This window comes from Dermochelys coriacea, chromosome 20, assembly GCF_009764565.3.
Source record: "Dermochelys coriacea isolate rDerCor1 chromosome 20, rDerCor1.pri.v4, whole genome shotgun sequence".
Taxonomy (NCBI): Eukaryota; Metazoa; Chordata; order Testudines; family Dermochelyidae; genus Dermochelys; species Dermochelys coriacea.
In genome coordinates this window covers 56612-75582 of record NC_050087.2, presented here as the reverse complement: position 1 = coordinate 75582, position 18971 = coordinate 56612, and positions in this window count along the sequence as shown.

Sequence of the window (18971 nt, the reverse complement as noted above, 5' to 3'; positions counted from 1 at the left end):
ATAAGCGATGGTCACATAAACACCACCCTATATTGGAAACCTACTGACCGCTATTCCTACCTACATGCCTCTAGCTTTCATCCAGATCATACTACATGATCCATTGTCTTCAGCCAAGCTCTACGATATAACCGCATTTGCTCCAACCCCTCAGACAGAGACAAACACCTACAAGATCTCTATCATGCATTCCTACAACTACAATACCCACCTGCTGAAGTGAAGAAACAGATTGACAGAGCCAGAAGAGTACCCAGAAGTCACCTACTACAGGACAGGCTCAACAAAGAAAATAACAGAACGCCACTAGCCATCACCTTCAGCCCCCAACTAAAATCTCTCCAACGCATCATCAAGGATCTACAACCTATCCTGAAGGATGACCCATCACTCTCACAGATCTTGGGAGACAGGCCAGTCCTTGCTTACAGACAGCCCCCCAATCTGAAGCAAATACTCACCAGCAACCACACACCACACAACAGAACCACCAACCCAGGAACCTATCCTTGCAACAAAGCCCGTTGCCAACTCTGTCCACATATCTATTGAGGGGACACCATCATAGGGCCTAATCACATCAGCCCCACTATCAGAGGCTCGTTCACCTGCGCATCTACCAATGTGATATATGCCATCATGTGCCAGCAATGCCCCTCTGCCATGTACATTGGTCAAACTGGACAGTCTCTACGTAAAAGAATGAATGGACACAAATCAGACGTCAAGAATTATAACATTCAAAAACCAGTCGGAGAACACTTCAATCTCTCTGGTCACTCGATTACAGACCTAAGAGTGGCTATCCTTCAACAAAAAAGCTTCAAAAACAGACTCCAATGAGAGACTGCTGAATTGGAATTAATTTGCAAACTGGATACAATTAACTTAGGCTTGAATAGAGACTGGGAATGGATGAGTCATTACACAAAGTAAAACTATTTCCCCATGTTATTTCTCCCCCCCACCCCACCTCCCACTGTTCCTCTTGTTAACTGCTGGAAATAGCCTACCTTGCTTGTCACCATGAAAGGTTTTCCTCCTTACCCCCCCCCCCCCCCGCTGCTGGTGATGGCTCATCTTAAGTGATCACTCTCCTTACAGTGTGTATGATTAAACCCATTGTTTCATGTTCTCTGTGCGTGTATATCAATCTCCCCTCTGTATTTTCCACCAAATGCATCCGATGAAGTGAGCTGTAGCTCACGAAAGCTTATGCTCTAATAAATTTGTTAGTCTCTAAGGTGCCACAAGTACTCCTTTTCTTTTTGCGAATACAGACTAACATGGCTGCTACTCTGAAACCTGCCATACCCAAGTTTTCCCCTCTGTAAAATGGGTTAAGGAAACAAACCAACTTCCCTGCGGGTTTATGAGACTTAATTAATCAATGCGTGTAAAGTGCTTTGAAGATCCAGGACCACAGCCATCTGTAATGCGAGTGCAGTTTATCCTGAAATCAGGGAGTTACAGCAGCTTATGCCACAGAGGAATTTGGCCCAACACAAACTCATGATATCCAATTATTGTCACATTGGAATTTTGTCAGCCCCAGCTGTAGTGTGGGCTGCTGCCCAGCTTACAGGACTCATGGCCTCCCCAATTCAAGGTTGATTTTGGGAATGCGGCTTGATCACAATCATTTCTACAGGCATTAAAATGTTATCTAAAGTGCTTCAAATAACGCTCTGATTATCTACTGGCTCTTAATGCTACTCTCCAGAGATAACAAGCTGTGATGCTTCCTCTGGGCCATTTAATAATCACCCCAATTAGTCCCAAGCAGCAGTTATTAAGCTCATGGCAGTGCTTTTGTTTACAAAGCAGAAATAATTAAGCAGGTGCCTGTGATAGTCATGTGGCTGGGAGTGACCAAGGATATTCTATGCTTCATGGCTTGGGAAAGGAAGAAAAACTCCTTTGCAAGAGATCCCACCACGTGTAATGCAATGCCCCCACAGCACCCTGCACATGAAAGTCCCTCCACATCAGTAGGCTTGTTTTGTTGCAAAACCAGTGGATAATTAGCCAAAGCAAATGCAATAAGTTGTTAATGCTGGGAATTATTAATCCCTTGCATAGATCTCTCTTTCATCCAAATACCCTATTAGAGGGGTGGAGGATCGAAACACAGACCCAAACCCAGCCTTCATGATTGGCATGTCTCTTCACAGGCCCAACTGGGCTAGTCTACAGCAGTTTGGTAAACCTTTTTCCTGGAAGCTGTTATTTTCTGTCTTAGAATCTGTTTTCACTTTTTATTTTAAATCCTTCTGCTCACAAAAATAACCTTCTAAATGAGACCTGAGTGTAAACCAATGCCAGGAGGTTGGCCTGAATCTTCACATCTCTCTCAGAGCTAGTATTTTAGGCTGTCTGAAGTGCCCCTATTCATATCAAAGGATATTTAACCATGGAATTTAATGATGACAATTCAATGTCTATATTGGTTATGATTTAAATTATCAAAGCCATTTGAGAAAGGAGAGAAACAGTTATACTATGAAGAACTACTGTGTGAAGTCTGGGCTTGACTTCCCAGAACTCCATTTTTGTTTTTTCTCTCTCTCTTTCTGATATTTTGGCCTAATTTTGAAGCATTTGCAAAGGTATTTCAAGCAATCATATCTAGAAAAGAGGCAAACATCTCTCCATGTACCTGGTGAAAATGCAACAGGTTCCAGTAATATTCATTTATGGACTACCTGGGGCTGTGATTTCCCTTCTGGGAACACTTGTTGTCTCTTTACTGTGACACTTGCAGGAAAGGGATTAACTGTTGTACAGTGCTTCACATAGAGCACCATGATATGTTTATAGACTGTGGAAGTCACTGATCATAATCATGTGGCTTGAGCTGAGTCAGCATGACATTTAATTAGGCTTAATTGGTACAAGACATGAGATGAACCAGAAGTGTTAATTTCATGATTTTTGGTACTTAAACCACTATTGAGTCTACTAGTCTAAGCTTTCTACCAGTATCTGTCTATCCATCCAGTTATCTGTTTTTTCTATCAGATCTAGTCTACTCTATTTCTCTTTATCTAGGCATTTATACTACATTCATCACTCTGGCATCCCCAGATCAGACTGCCTCTTTTGATTGCACATCAGCCCATGAATCCCACAGACTGCAGAGAAGGGGGTTAATGGAATTTGCAAGTCCATTATGACAACAGGCAGAAATACTTAGATGAGATGAAGTAGCAAAGGGGTTTAACTGACATCTCAGCAAGTATGTTAAAGCATTATGGCCAAATGCTCCTGAATGTATGTTCCACTCCCCTGCCATATTTCAAATGCAAGCATCATCTGAGAGCCCCTGGACGCCCCTTGCTGTGTGTTTTTCCTTGTTATCTTCCCCTGGTCTCTGGAGTTCATGCTCTGTAGTTTTACATACTTTGTTTTCCTTGTAAATGGCTCTGATTTTAAATATATTCCTCTGCACTGGAGCCATAAGGAGATCTGCTCTGCTCCTTTCACTGCATGTGGGTACAGATGGCTTATCTTCACTGTGTCACATCCCACGATTTGTGGTGTCAATGTGGTGTCTCTACTCACGTGGGGAGGCTTTGCTGATCCCTGGAGACAGAGACAGGAGAAAAACAGTGAGATGAGAGAGAGAGAGAGAGAGAGAGAAAAAATCCCATAGTTGGGTTAACAGCAGAGTCTGTACCTAGAGACCTTCTGCTCTAACAACATGAGCCTCTACCACTTGAGTTAAAAGAGCAACTCTCTACGCTGCCAGTTGTAATAGACACTTATCCTCTTATGAGGACCAGACAGTAGAGGGGGAACAAAGTTCCATGCAGGCACTTAGAAAAGTGGGTGTGGTCAGCTCATAAATGGGCATGGCAAAGAACTTTGAGAGGAAGGCATCATAAAGAAGGCAGGAGGGATGAGTCTGTGAACTGCCTCGCATGGGAGTGTCTCTTGTGTTCATAAAGGTGTTGGGTGGCTGCCATCTGCAAAGCATATTAAGGCCAGGCTAGTGCGAGGGTCCAAACACCACTTCCTAAACCATGAAATTGCCTTTGTTTTTTTTTTCTCTTGCCAATGCTGATAGAATTTTGCCTTTTTCTTCCATTGTGCTTGTCTGAGGATTAAGCAGCTGGGAGTCTGGAGTGAGTGAGATTCCCCCCACCTCTTTGCCATGCAAATAGAGAAAATTAATCTTTCAGCCTCCTCTGATATTTGTGCTGAATTACAAGCTGGGAGTGGAGATAAAGTGCAAGCGAAAGGAAAGTACAGGTACAGCAGAGAGCCTATATGCCTGGCATAGGCCTTTGTCCACACCGATAAAGGCTTTCCTGTGTCATGCATAATTCACCAGGCATCACCTCCCGCAGCTTCTGCATGGGCTTATTTCTGTGTCCCAGAGTCTGAATCATTCGTCTCTTTCTTTTAACTGCTTGACTTCCTTTTATTTGTTTTAAACCTGCTACCCATTAATTTTATTTGGTGGCCCCTAGTTCTTATATTATGGGAACAAGTAAATAACTTTTCCTTATTCACTTTCTCACACCACTCATGATTTTGTAGACCACTATCATATCCCCCCTTAGTCTCCTCTTTTCCAAGCTGAAAAGTCCTTGCCTCTTTAATTTCTCCTCATATGGGACCCATTCCAAACCTCTAATCATTTTAGTTGCCCTTTTCTGAACCTTTTCTAATACTAATATATCTTTTTTGAGATGAGGGGACCACATCTATATGCAGTATTCAAGATGTGGGCGTAACATGGATTTATATAAGGGCAATAAGATATTCTCCATGGGGGGAGGGATAGCTCAGTGGTTTAAGCATTGGCCTGCTAAATCCAGGGTTGTGAGTTCAATTCTTGAGGGGGCCATTTAGGGATCTGGGGCAAAAATTGGGGATTGGTCCTGCTCTGAGCAGCGGGTTGGACTAGATGACCTCCTGAGGTCCCTTCCAACCTGATATTCTATGATTATTCTCTATCCCTTTTTTAATGATTCCTAATATCCTGTTTGCTTTTTTTGACTGCCGCTGCACACTGTGTGGACGGCTTCAGAGAACTATCCATGATGACTCTACGATCTTTCTCTTGATTAGTTGTAGCTAAATTAGCCCCCATTATATTGTATGTATAGTTGGGGTTATTTTTTCCAATATGCATTACTTTACATTTATCCACATTAAATTTCCATTGCCATTTTGTTGCCCAATCACTTAATTTTGTGACAGGTTTCAGAGTAGCAGCCGTGTTAGTCTGTATTCTCAAAAAGAAAAGGAGTACCCGTGGCACCTTAGAGACTAACAAATTTGTTAGTCTCTAAGGTGCCACGGGTACTCCTTTTCTTTTTAATTTTGTGAGATCTTTTTGAAGTTCTTCACAGTCTGCTTTGGTCTTAACTATCTTGAGCAGTTTAGTATCATCTGCAAACTTTTCCACCTCACTGTTTACCCCTTTCTCCAGATCATTTATGAGTAAGTTGAATAGGATTGGTCCTAGGACTGACTTTTGGGGAACACCACTAGTTACCCCTCTCCATTCTGAGAATTTACTATTTATTCCTACCCTTTGTTCCCTGTCTTTTAACCAGATCTCAGTCCATGAAAGGCTCTTCCCTCTTATCCCATGACAACTTAATTTACGTAAGAGCCTTTGGTGAGGGACCTTGTCAAAGGCTTTCTGGAAATCTAAGTACACTATGTCCACTGGATCCCCTTTGTCCACATGTTTGTTGACCCCCTCAAAGAACTCTAATAGATTAGTAAGACACGATCTCCCTTTACAGAAACCATGTTGACTTTTGCACAACAATTTATGTTCTTCTATGTGTCTGACAATTTTATTCTTTACTATTGTTTCAACTAATTTGCCCAGTACTGATGTTAGACTTACTGGTCTGGATTGCCAGGATCACCTCTAGAGCCCTTCTTAAAAATTGACGTTACATTAGCTATCTTCCAGTCACTGGGTACAGTAGCTGATTTAAAGGACAGGTTACAAACCATAGTTAATAGTTCCGCAATTTCACATTTGAGTTCTTTCAGAACTCTTGGGTGAATGCCATCTAGTCCCAGTGACTTGTTACTGTTAAGTTTCTCAATTAATTCCAAAACTTCCTCTAGTGATACTTCAATCTGTAACAATTCCTCAGATTAGGGGACGGCTCAGGTTTAGGGTTAGGTTTGGGAATCTCTGGAAGGAGGGTCCCAACTATGGGAAGGTTTCCCTCTGTTCCCGTTGACTACTCTCCTTCTCTGGGCCTTTCATCCTCCTTAACAGCGCAGAGGCTGTCTGACCGGAGGTGGGACAAATCTACAGTGTCCAGGAAAGCCTCATAAGCATACCTCTCTGCCTCCCTTAGCTCCTCCAGTTCTGCCACCCTGACCTCCAAAGCCCATACAACGAATACACACATATGCCACCCACCCACAGGGCAGGTAATTATACATGCTACACTGAGTGCAATAAACAGGATAGCCCCCACTCTGCTGCTGGGCTTCTGCCTGCATTTTCTCCTACAGCTACCTAGGTTAACGATAGGGTTTTTGTTTAAATCAAGAAGTTTTGATTACAGTTTAGTTTAAAGGTTTTAAAGAATGGCAAGTGTACCTCGCCCCCTTCCCACTCCCCTTCCAAACTCCCTCTCGAAACTCCCTTTTCGCAAACAAACACACAGACAAACACAAGCTCAGCACACAGCAAGTAACCCCCAAACACACACTACAGACAGCCACTTACCCTAAGGGTCTCGTATTTGCTCCTCCTTCACCTGGAGAACTCCCTCTCAAAACTCCCTGTTAGCGGTCCCTGTTTGCAAAAGCCGAGGGTATAAAACAGACAGAGTGGATGCATACTGAGCCCTTCTCCTGCCCCCACCTTTGCTGCAAGAAACCAGGATGCTGAGAAGATGACAAGACTCCAACACAGGAGATTGGTCCAGGTTTAAGGAACAAACCTGTATATTAAGGACTGAAATATCCAGTGGTTTGAGAAAAACTGCTTAATCTAGTTGCTGTTCAATCTAATAGGGTTGAGAGTTTAGACTGCATGCTTATATTTTCTTTTCTTTTGGTAACAACTCTGATTTGTTATGCTTTGACTTATAATCATTGAAACCTTTTCATAAAAAGATACAAAAGCGCCACCTCTGCCCCCGGCCCCGCCCCTTCTCCACCCCTTCCATGAGGCCCTGCCCCTGCCCCTGCTCTGCCTCTTCCAACCCCTTCCCCAAATCCCCGCCCTGCCCCGCCTCTTCTCCGCCTCCTCCCCTGAGCACGCTGTGTCCCTGCTTCTCCCTCCTGGAAAGTCCTAATCGCCACCAAACAGCTGTTTGGCTGCGGGAAGCGCTGGGAGGTAGCCGGAAGAGTAGAGATGTGACACGCTGCAAGCGGTGGGAGAGGAGCCTGGCTGCTGGTGGAGTTGGCACCTATGGCGGGCCACAGGAAATAATTCGGGCCGCGTGTTTGAGACCCCTGCAATAGATCTTGGTTTGGGATTGTTCTGGGCCAAAAGATACAGAGGATTTTTCCGAGGCAGGTTGTATGGAATGAAGACAATTTGGACATGTCACACTTTCTCATTCCCCAGCATTCTGCACTATAAAGTACTGTTGAAAGTATGCAGCTCTGATAAATCTTCAATTTGGTTTTGGTGTTGTATTTTGATGATTTCCAGACTGATGAGTTCCAGCTCCTGAAGGTGTTCCTGGCTTTATTGATTTTATTCTGAATGTCCTGGCTTGTTCCATCATCCTGTCTGATGATGCTGCCCATTATGTGAATGTTTCTACATTGTTGAGAACATAATCCTCTATCCGTACTGGTGATGCTGAGGCAATGATAGCTGTCTTATTGCAGTTGATTTTCAGTCCAATTTGTTGACTGAATGTGTTGAGTCGAGTTGTTTTTTCTTGTACATGGTGTTGGGTATGTGATAGGAGAGTGACATCATCTGCGAAGTCCAGGTCTTCAAGGGAGGAGAAGAGTGACCATGTAATGCCTCTTAGCATGTCTTCTGTTGTACGCCGCATTACCCAGTCAATGGCAATGTTGAAGAGGATTGCAAACATGATACACCCCTGATGTACTCCTGTTTTGACTTCAAAACTGAGCTCACTGAGATCAACACTGCATGTAAAGTTGAAATAGAAGCTTTTGATGACATTGAGTATATGGAAAGGAATTCCATATGCCTGCAGAATGCGCCATAAGCTGGTCCTCTGAATGCTATCAAAAGCCTTCTCAAAGTCTATTAAATGTATGTAGAGTTGCCGTTGCCATTGCCATTCTAAACTCTGTTCTATTGTATTTTGTAGAGTGAAGATCTGGTCTGTGCATCCACACCCTTTCCGAAAACCAGCTTGCTCTTTTCTGAGAATGCTATCAACTGCCTCTGATATACACTGGACTATGATCTTACACAATACTTTGCTTGGCACAGATAAAAGTGTGATACCACGCCAGTTATTACAATCACTGAGAGTTCCTTTCTTTGGTATCTTCACTATAACCCCATTGGCCCTTTCCCAGACTGATATAAATAGAGTAGCCAGGATAGATGCTACTAATTTAGGATTTACCTTGAACAATTCTGCATTCAAGTTATCCTTGCCAGGAGCATTCCCATTTTTTAAGGATTTGATAACTTGAATGATCTCTTCCTTGGTTGGGGTGTCTGTGTTGATATGAAGATCTTCTTCTGCCTCCTGGATGTTTGCTTCCTCTTAAGGTGGCTCCCTGTTCAGCAATTCTTTGAAATGCTCTGTCCAGCACATTTCTTGTTCTTTTTCAGTTGTTAATAGATGTCCTTGTTTGTTCCTGATGAGAGTGTTTGTTGGCATCTGTCATTTACCACTGATAAGCCACGTCATTTTGTAGACAGTTCCTTGTTCACCATGAGCAGCTGCGTTCTCTGCTTGTGTTGCCAGATTATCAATACAATGCCATTTGTCTGCTCTCACAAGGCATTTGACCTCCCAGTGTGCCTTGATTGTGGTATTTGTCCTTTAACTTCTGGGATTTTGTGTCTAAAACTTTTTTCTTCATGGCTCGTCTAGTTTCTATGGCGTTCCATGTGCTGGGTGTAATCCACTCCTTCCTTCTCTTCTGCCTGTAGCCTAGACAGGCTTCAATGATTTGTTTATAAATTGTTGTTACTTTGTCCCACTTCTTGTTATATTTGTTGCTCCGGAGTGTGAAAAAACCCAGACCCCTGACCGACATAAGTTTCATTGACAAAAGTGCTGGTGTGTACAGAGCTGTTGGTGGGAGACACTACCGCTGCTTGTTGGGGGTGGTTTAATTATGCCAGTGGGAGACCTCTCTCCCGCTGGCATAGAGCAGCTACAACAGGAGACCTTAGAGTGATCCAGCTGTAGCCACTGTAAGGTCTGTAGTGTAGACCACCTAAATCTCACAGCACCTTCTAACTGGCATTATCATCCCCATTTTACAGAGGAGGGAGTGCTAAAGGGACATAATCAGTTTAAAAATCCCAGAACAAAAGGGAGGCATGTAGCTAGGAATCAGCAAGTCCTGAATGCTAACCCTGGTGCTTCCACTTACTGGGTATGGGGCCCCAGGGAAGTCACATCAGGTTCCCCGTTAGTAGAGTGGAAGTAAGGAGCCTCACCCACCACGCTCATAGGAGTGCTATGGGGATGAATTAGCAAATGCATGTGCAGTGTTTTGAAAATGTAAAGCACTATATAAATGCTACGTATAATTGTATCTGTCTGAAAATTTGTGACCAATTGTTTCAGAGTAGCAGCCGTGTTAGTCTGTATTCGCAAAAAGAAAAGAAAAAAAGAAAAAAGAAAATTCATCCGATGAAATGAGCTGTAGCTCACAAAAACTTATGCTCAAATAAATTTGTTAGTCTCTAAGGTGCCACAAGTACTCTTTTTCTTTTTGACCAATTGTTGTTACACGTAATCTCTGTGATGACTAAAACCATCTGGCTGGGATGATTTAGTTGGGGATTGGTCCTGCTTTGAGAAGGGGGTTGGACTAGATGACCTCCTGAGGTCCCTTCCAAACCTGATATTCTATGATTCTATGAAATGATACGAGAAGGAAAAAAATCTTACATTGTGTTTGATTCCTTTAGGCAGCTGAGGACACTTTTGTAGTATTGGTTTCATGTTTCCCCTATAGAGTTAGTTTGTCCCTTGCTGAAAAGACCTTTATGAACAACAACAGAAGGGCAAAAAAATCCTTATACAATATTTCATTTGTAAAGGATATTTTTTTAATTTTAGAACATGCCATTTTGAGGGCGCTCTCTCACAAGATGTCAGTGTCCCTTTAATATGCACACAGAGAATAGAGGGCTTGTTAACACACATCCTTGTGTGGATTTGATGATCTGTGTCCATAGATTCACACTAAAGGACTTGTTATCCTTTCATACATGTAAATCTCAGTATGCATTTTTGCATGCACAGCCACCGCAGTCACACACACAACTTACAAGCCAGGACCCAGACTCACACACTTCTCAAACATAATTAACACATCAGAGACATATGCATGTGCAAATGCACACATTCAGGAAACAGCAACCTCCCACATACCTAGCATACAGTAGAGACCCCTTCACATACAGTCCCCCACATAAATATATAACATACCAGGTACACATACACCTGTGTGCACATGTACAGTACGTAACAGTCACCCACATCATACACACACCATACATACTTAACACACCAAATGCACATACACGTGTGGGATCACACACAAATGGTTCACAAATTTACTTGTTCATTAAAGCTGATTCTATTGCTGTCAGTTTCAGGCCTTTCCCAGCTGAGCCTGATTTATTGTAGAAATTTCAGCAACCCCTCTTCCTTCTGCACTGAAGGCTCCAGGTCATAATTAGTAATTTATGCAGCTTCTAATCAATGCAAAATGTGAATTTTTAATCCTCCTGGCTTTCCCACAGGAGCCACCTTCTCTGAACTTGGCTTTCTATGAACAGAGAGGGATACAGGGCCTCAGCTGTGGAAAATACCATATGGCTGCAGGCACCAGCACCTTCCTGGAGGTGCTTCACTGCCTAAGCCAAGCACTTGCCAATCACTGAAACATAGGCTGAAGGGCAAAGTGAGAAGGTGGCATGAGGCTACGGATTTCAGTGGGATGCTTATGTAAGAACAATTCAGTGATATAGAGACTGCAGGATCAGGAGTCAAAATACAGTGTTTGGGGTCAAATCCAGCCCCTTTCCCTAGGCATGCAAATGTTTCCCTGTCAGTGGAAACTGATGCAGTTCTATTGTACAAGTGCAGAGGATGAAGGGGGGTGGGTGGGAAGAGCTAGATGTGTGCATGCAGTCCCTACAGGAGCTTTCTGCATGGCAATGTGTAAGATATTGGTGGGATTGGGGTGGGAGCAAAGGATTCAGATTTTAGGACCTGTTGTTCAACACTGGTGAAATAAGGGTTAATGTGATATATGTGACTTAGATCTTGTGTCATCATTTACCAAGTCAGAATTCCCCACTCACTCATCCTGTAGTAGCATCTTGCACTTCTTTTGCAGAGGTAGAAGTGTCTGAGATGCCAGGCAGTGGTGAATCAGGCCCTGGGGTACCTCTGATAAATCCATTTGCTAAAACTTCCCTCAGAAACAAGAAGTCTTTGAACTCTGTTATTACCTCATCACTTATGCAGGTGTTTTTATATTTGTGTATGTGATTGGAAGGGAAATAAAAGAGAGATGGAATGGAAATAGACAACAGCACTGGAGAAAAACAGCCTTGTTCGCAAAAATCTGAAACAATTACCAGTGTTCAGATGGGTATATTTGTACATAGCCTGATTAAAGTCCCCTTTTCCCCTGTCTGTAGATAAAGCCTCAGAACATCAGCTGATCTAAATGAGCACAGCTACACTGCAGTGTTAAACTGATTTACACCACCTGGGGATCTACCCCATAGTGAGGGCTGATTCTCCTCTCACTTACACCAATGTGCTCCATTGACTTCAATTGAGTTCCTCCTGATTTACACCAGTGTGAGTGAGAGGAAAAGCTGATCCATTGATACCAGAATAAATGAATTTACTGAGGTCCCATTTTTAATTTGAGTTTTTAGTCTGCCTAGACAACCATCCTGGTGATTTCACCATGTGGTGGTGGGAGGGTGTTGAAATGGGAAAGACAAGCAAACAGCATGAATGAGCTGGGGTGGGACTTACGGCAGCCAATAAGGCTATACAGGGAACCCTTTTTTGACAGATATTTAATGTTTTAAAGGAAAATACAAACAGCAGCCAGCCAGAAACTGAAGAGCTGATTCATAAAAACAAGTACAGCAGGATTCAAAAATAAGTTTGATGCTACTGTTTGTCTATTTTCCAGCTGGCTGAAGCATGTGATAAAGCTCAATAGTATTTATTACAGTGCAGCCTTAGTCATCTGAATACTGCAGAGGACACTGACTAACCTCTGATGATTGAAACAAAGTTCAATGTAACTTAGAAATGCTGTGAAAGGGTGACCCTGTTTTTGGATAACAGCATTCTGGATGCAGGAGGTTTGGAGAAGTCACCCCCCACAACCATTAAATTTCAGCACCCATTACCTCTACCATCCACCCCACCCCACTGCCAATACTCAACATCAACCAACACCTACTATTGCCATCACCCAACATCCCCACAACCCAAATCCAACAACACCCAGTGCCACAGCCAATGTCAAGGTCACGCCCATTCACCACCCAACAGCACTTATGACTCCTCATTTATGCATCACAATAGATGGGCCTGCTACTTTACAGATTATCCCAGCCCCAAAGATCTTAGTCTCCTTTATACAGATAACCCTGTTGGTGACAATGTCATCAACATTCATCAACATTCTGTGGACGGAGGAGTGGGGATTGTGGGGAGATACAATGGGGGGACATTTGTTTGAAGTGTGAACTTTGTGTTGTGATCACTTGACTTATGCTGTGTCAAACTTTGGTGTGTGTTTGTTTGATAATCCCAGAGTGGGGCCTGATCCTGTATGACACTGAATGTTCTCAACTCCTGTTAACTTCAGTGAGAGCAGATCGCACCTTGCGCGCCTTATTCCCTTGTGGCACTGCACATTATGCCATAATTCATATGTGTGTGGAGTGGAAGTAAACAATTGCCAGTGTGACTGGCACAGCGTAAAAGACTATGCATAATCATTAAGGCAGTGAAGAATCAACCCCCATGTTTATTCTCCCTGAATTCTGATTGACTTCTGGGATTGGTCATGGGATACTTTCCCTTCCCCCCCCCCCCGTAATTTTGCAGTAGTATGTATTTTGGAAGCAGGGTTAGAAATCCTCCTGGGTCCTGTGGAATGAGCAGCTTCCCTAGAGAGCTGGTTTCTCTTTTAGGCTTTGAGGTAACAGTTGCAGAGAGCAAGCAACCTTCCAAGTTCTCCTCCCTTTGAGTGAGAAGTTATAAAAACTGGGAGGGAGCTGCAGGCCTGTGACTTAACAATCCTGGTCCTCTGCTTGTTCCTTGGTTTTGATCTAGTAACTAACATTTCAACCAGCTTGATGCTTCTCTTGTTCAAGTTGGGTGAGGCCACGAGGCCCTGGGAAGGGCTGAGAATGAAATATTCCCAATGTAAGGGGACTGTTTGCCCCTTAATAAAACTCAGTGTGGGTTTTTTGATTGCTAGTTCCCAGTACCAAAAGAAAGGGGAAGGATTGATGGGCAATCAGAACCCTGAGACTGACAGTCCCCAGAAACAATGGGGAGAGGCCAATGCTCCAGGTCAGCCAGATTGACATGGTGGGCAGGCTAATGAGGGACTCAGGAGGCCAGGGGGATTCAGTCCTCAGAGTGTGAGCTGGAATTGCTGGGAACAGAGTGGGGCCAAGTGAGCTAAGCAGAGAGCGGGGGCCTGAGCTGAGCTGGGGAGCAGGGTCACGCCAGCCAGAGAGAAGCAGGCCAGGGAGCAAGTCAGTGCTGGGAGCAGAGCCACAGAAGCAGCCCAGAGAGCTGATCTGTGCTGGGAGGAGAACTGCAGCAACCAGAGCCAGAGGGGCCAGAAAAAGCAGCCAAGGGAACTGGAGGCAGAGCAGCATCAGTGCTGAGGCAGAGTGGAGCTGGGGCTGGAGCAGTCTGGAGACAGATGCGGTGAGCAGCTGGGGAGAGCAAGCGGGGCCCTGAGCAGTGGGCCCAGCGCAGGGAGACACCCCCAGCCAAGAGGCCTTGCAGGCCAGACTTGGAGTGGGGAGCATAACCCTGATAGGGAGTGGGGAAGGCTGACTCTGGGAAGATTGGTCCTGCCACCTAGAGCCTGAAGGTGTGTGGGCACCATCAGAGCAAGTGTCCAACCCAGAGCACCCCTGCAGCACAATCAGGGCCTGAGAAGGAGGCCTGGGACATCTGAAGGACAGACTGTGAACTTCCCTTACATTCCAGAGACGCTGTTTGTGGTGTCCCCATGCCACAGAGCGGGGTTATGTGTTTTACTTTAACCTTTCCCATTTTTTACTTATTTTTTTAAATTGGTTGCTGTTGAATAAATTGTATTTGCTTTTAACTGTATGTAATGATCAGTGGGGTCAAGAAAGCATCCAGTGCAGAGAGAGCACCCTGGAGTGGGGACACCCCATCCCAGAGGTGGGCAAACTAAGGCCCGCAGGACCGTCCTACCCGGCCCCTGAGTTCCCGGCTGAGAAGGCTAGTCCCCGGCCTTTCCCCTGCTGCCCCCTCTCTCCCCCACAGTCACGCCACCACACGGGCAGTGCTCTGGCCCGCTGCTCCTGATCACGGCGATGTGGCTGGTTTCGGCATGGTAAGGTGGTGGGGAGCGGGGGGGTTGGATAAGAGGCAGGGGACCCTGAGGGGCAGTCGGGGGACAGGGAGCGGTTGGATGGGGCAGAGGTTCTGGGTGGGGGGACAGTCAGGGAATGGGGAGCAGAGGGAGTTGGATAGAGGGTGGGGTTCTGGGGGGTGGTTAAGGGCAGGGTTGTGGATAGGGGTCGTGGCAGTCAGGGGACAGGGAGCAGGGGGGAGGGGTTGGATAAGGGATGGGGTCCTGGGGGGCAGAGGGTCCTGAGAGGGGGCAGTCAGGGGTCAAGGAGTGGGGGGGGGGGTTGGAATCGGGGCTTCTGAGGGGGGCCAGAAGTGGGAGGGGGTGCGGGCCAGGCTGTTTGGGGAGGTACAGCCTTCCCTACCTGGCCCTCCATAAAGTTGTGCAACCCCGATGTGGCCCTTGGGCCAAAAAGTTTGCCCACCCCTGCCCTATCCCCTACCATAAGTGACCACAACAAGGTTGGGGGTCAAGCCCCCCAGGAATCCTGGGCCCAGACTTGTTGGGGTTACGAGGACTCTGCCACACAGGAGAGTGGAAGGGGAGCCCTTAAGGTCAGGCAGGCCTCTGGGTAAAGGAAGTGGGAGTGAGGACTCAGAGCCTTTCGCTAGCCTATTTCACCGGGATAATTTACAAGCCACACAACAGAACCACCAACCCAGGAACCTATCCTTGCAACAAAGCCCGTTGCCAACTCTGTCCACATATCTATTCAGGGGACACCATCATAGGGCCTAATGACATCAGCCACACTATCAGAGGCTCGTTCACCTGCGCATCTACCAATGTGATATATGCCATCATGTGCCAGCAATGCCCCTCTGCCATGTACATTGGTCAAACTGGACAGTCTCTACGTAAAAGAATGAATGGACACAAATCAGACCTCAAGAATTATAACATTCAAAAACCAGTTGGAGAACACTTCAATCTCTCTGGTTACTCGATTACAGACCTAAGAGTGGCTATCCTTCAACAAAAAAGCTTCAAAAACAGACTCCAACGAGAGACTGCTGAATTGGAATTAATTTGCAAACTGGATACAATTAACTTAGGCTTGAATAGAGACTGGGAATGGATGAGTCATTACACAAAGTAAAACTATTTCCCCATGTTATTTCTCCCCCCCCCACACTGTTCCTCAGATATTCTTGTTAACTGCTGGAAATAGCCTACCTTGCTTGTCACCATGAAAGGTTTTCCTCCTTCCCCCCACCCCCCCGCTGCTGGTGATGGCTCATCTTAAGTGATCACTCTCCTTGCAGTGTGTATGATAAACCCATTGTTTCATGTTCTCTGTGTGTGTATATCAATCTCCCCTCTGTTTTTTCCACCAAATGCATCCGATGAAGTGAGCTGTAGCTCACGAAAGCTTATGCTCTAATAAATTTGTTAGTCTCTAAGGTGCCACAAGTACTCCTTTTCTTTTTGCGAATACAGACTAACATGGCTACTACTCTGAAACCTGAACTATACGCTGTATGTCTCTCTTTGAAAATGACATACATACTTAAATCCTCTATTTATGGGCACCTCAGTGACCATCTGGGAAGGTGCAGTTATCGTGCAACAATCTGAAAAATCAAACCCACCAAAATGTAGAAGTGTTTGCAAAAGAAGTATCTGCTGGGGAGTTATTTAAAGTTCTTAGAGAAATCTGGAATTTAGTTAATAAGGTATCATTATGCCACATTTCAATAAATCATGGCTATAGTTTGTGTTGCTTAAGAGCTATGTTAATCACAATGATAATGATCTTACATTTATATAGTGCCTTTCATCCACAAGGATCACAAAGTGCTTTGCAGACTGTATATAGAAATCACTTCTCTCATCTCTGAAATCAGACATGTCTGGGGTGAAATGCAGCAACACTAGAGAACAGCTGACGAGAGGAACAACACTGTATGTACTTGAAACAACAGAGGCATTTTACGACTGGTAGAATGTAATCTCTGAAACTTGAATTTGGCCAGAACACTGATGCTAATGCCCCTGCTCTTCCAAAAAGATGTGCTATAGATCCTGCCAATGATGTGCAATGACTATTTGAAATAATAGTCCTGGTATGCCATTTCATTTGAAAGATGGCACCTCCAGCAGAACAGTGTTCCCAGGACTATACTGGAGCACTGGGTCAATACTGCCCCAGAGAGATCAGTGCCTTTTACTGTCACCTACTCCATTTCTTGCACTGAGCACACCCTAAGCACTGGGACGTAAACACTGAGGCAAAGAAAAGAGCACCCCCTACTGAGTCACCAATGTCATTCTCTGCAGAACTAGTACTGCACTGTAGCATTGGAATCAATACTCTCTCAGTGGTGATAAGCACCCCCTACAGAGTTAACCCACACCATTCCCTACTACAAAGGGCACCCTACTACCAGATTTGGTATGGGGATCACTTCTGACTCAGAACAGAGGATACCCTCTGTTGAACCACCATTATCTCATTCTTCAGCACTTGGGATTTTCCTGAAGATCTCTAATCATCACAGCAGACTTCAATCAGCTTCTGAGACTTCCAACATCACAGCCTCAGTTGCTATAGCTCAGGGGATTTCAAACTGGGGATCGGGACCCCTGAAGGGGTTGTGAGTTTATTACATGGGGGGTCATGAGCTGTCAGCCTCCACCCCAAAGCCCGCTTTGCCTCCAGCATTTGTAATGGTGTTAAATATATAAAAATGTTTTTAATTTATAAGTGGTAGGGTGGCACTCAGAGGCTTGCTATGTGAAAGGGGTCACCATACAAAAGTTTGCTGTAGTTTCTAAATATCTTGCATTTGTGATGGGGATCCCTTAATACACTGTTACTTGGTAGTATTGTTTGATGTTAAATGCAGGGGGAAAAGTAACTGAGTAAACATGTTCAAATGGGTAAAAAGGCCTTTGGTGAGGATGGCTTTATATGGTGCATGTAGCCAAGTCAGCCCGTTAGTATTCTCTTGCTTGCTTATGTCCACTTTGGACTCAGTAAAAGATGAATGATCTCTGGTAGATGTCAAATTGAGTTTGGATCAGTCAATAATATACATACTTCGTCCTGGTATTTAACAAAAAATCTTAATTTTCTTTAACATGTTAAAATATTGTATAAACTTATAGTGCAAACAGAAGTTATGGGCTTGATGCAGAAATTACTGGGTGAGGTTCTATGGATTGGGTTATACAGGAAGTCAGACTCGCTAGATGATCATAATCATGCCTTCTAGCCTTAAAATCTATGGATCCCCTGAGCTTAAAACAGAAAGCTTTCACTCATCAATTTTTATACCTCCTCTTCCACTTAGTTATATTTTGATTGGAGTTAAATCGTAAATTAATTTTAAAAAACTACCCACTACATTCCTTTGATGCAGCTATTGACAAGGATTCTATTGTAAAAGTCCTGATTCAGAGCCAGTTAAGTCAATAAGAAGATTCCCATTGTCTTTTATGCGCTTTGGACTGGGCCCTTCCTTCTCTGCTGATATTGACAAGCAATTTTTCTATTTAGAATATTTATACCAGTTTAATTCAGCTTCCGTGGGATTATTTCTGATTTACACAGGTGTGAGTTAGATTAGAATCAGGCTATAGACTCTTTAAACAAATCAATAACACAGAACACAAAGCAAAAACCTCTCCTTAGACACAGTTGTTTAAAAATAAGTCTGGACTATACCATACAAGAAAACATACTGTAGAACAATCCTGCCTGAAGATTTATACCACGGACTGTGGCACCCCCAATGGTCTGTGACAGAAATCATCCTCAGAAGGAGGAGGTGAATTAAACTCCAAAGCAGGCAAAACTCATACGGACTGAAACCTTTGTGCTTCCGCCGATGTGCACGGGCTGAAATTGTGGAAAAGCAGCATCACTTGCCCCATAACCTCAGCCGTACAGAACACAACACCATCCACAGCCTCAGAAACAACTCTCAGAGTAGCAGCCGTGTTAGTCTGTATTCGCAAAAAGAAAAGGAGTACTTGTGGCACCTTAGAGACTAACAAATTTATTAGAGCATAAGCTTTCGTGAGTGAGCTGTAACTCACGAAAGCTTATGCTCTAATAAATTTGTTAGTCTCTAAGGTGCCACAAGAAACAACTCTGACATCATAATAAAAAAGGCTGACAAAGAAGGTGCTGTTGTCAACATGAATAGGTCGGAATATGAACGAGAGTTGCT